We start from the raw sequence: 974 nt of genomic DNA on the forward strand, positions 1-974 counted from the left end.
TATTTTACACGTTTATATTCTTATATTGTTATATGTATACAAAATATTGTATATGAATTAAAAATTTAACAAATAACATTGTTTTTGTGTATCCATGAATTGTGCGATCCATCGAATCCCAGCCACTTGACGTACACTTTGTCGCCCTTCCTGCGCAACACTTTCTCCACGAGATACACGTCCGGATAAGTAGCGCGATGCAACTCGTGCTCGTAGAACGGATTTTCCACGATAGTCCTCGAGTAGATAAGTTACGGGATTGGTACGCTGCACCTTAACGATCGTAAACACTTCGGTGGTCCAATTTGGTGTGTAACCCTTCTCAAAAATCGTCTTGTACTTGCTCACCAAATCGCCTACTTTGAATTTTGCAGGACCGGCTACCTTTATCGCACTGTTACGTCCAAGCTCCGCGCGCATGCGGAACTGAGGGAATGAACGCAACAAGGAACCGAATTGTTAGACCGATTTGGTCGTGTCCAGGCTCCGGACCGCAAGGGAGCCGTGGGGAAGGACCGACGCAAATCGGGAGGCGCTTCGCTTCGTCCTGAGGTTCCTAACGAGCCGGGGATCGAACGAAGGACGAAGTGGAAAACTCTGCTCGTGCTCCGCTAAACGGACACACGAGTCGGACGTACTTCGAAAAAGAGCCCAAACTGGGTCAGTGTGCCGAGAGGGGCGCACTTTAACGCCAGCTGCGCCAGTACGGCCGTATGCCCTGACTTTCGGTCATGAAACTTAATCCAAGTGACCGGGGAGAGGGCGAAGTGCAATCGCGGGAGAGATTAATAATACGAGGAGAGGTATTGTTTAAATAATGACTATCGAGAAGTTAATTTTACAATGATATAATTAAGAAAAAAAACTGGAGTTATACATTTTTGAATAAAATATAAATATAATTTTTTCAGGTAAATACAATAATACAATTTTTGGTTTTCTGGATTAAATGTACGCGTTTATCGATGTGTGAG

Source organism: Trachymyrmex septentrionalis, unplaced genomic scaffold (genome assembly GCF_001594115.1).
Source record: "Trachymyrmex septentrionalis isolate Tsep2-gDNA-1 unplaced genomic scaffold, Tsep1.0 scaffold15, whole genome shotgun sequence".
Classification (NCBI taxonomy): domain Eukaryota; kingdom Metazoa; phylum Arthropoda; class Insecta; order Hymenoptera; family Formicidae; genus Trachymyrmex; species Trachymyrmex septentrionalis.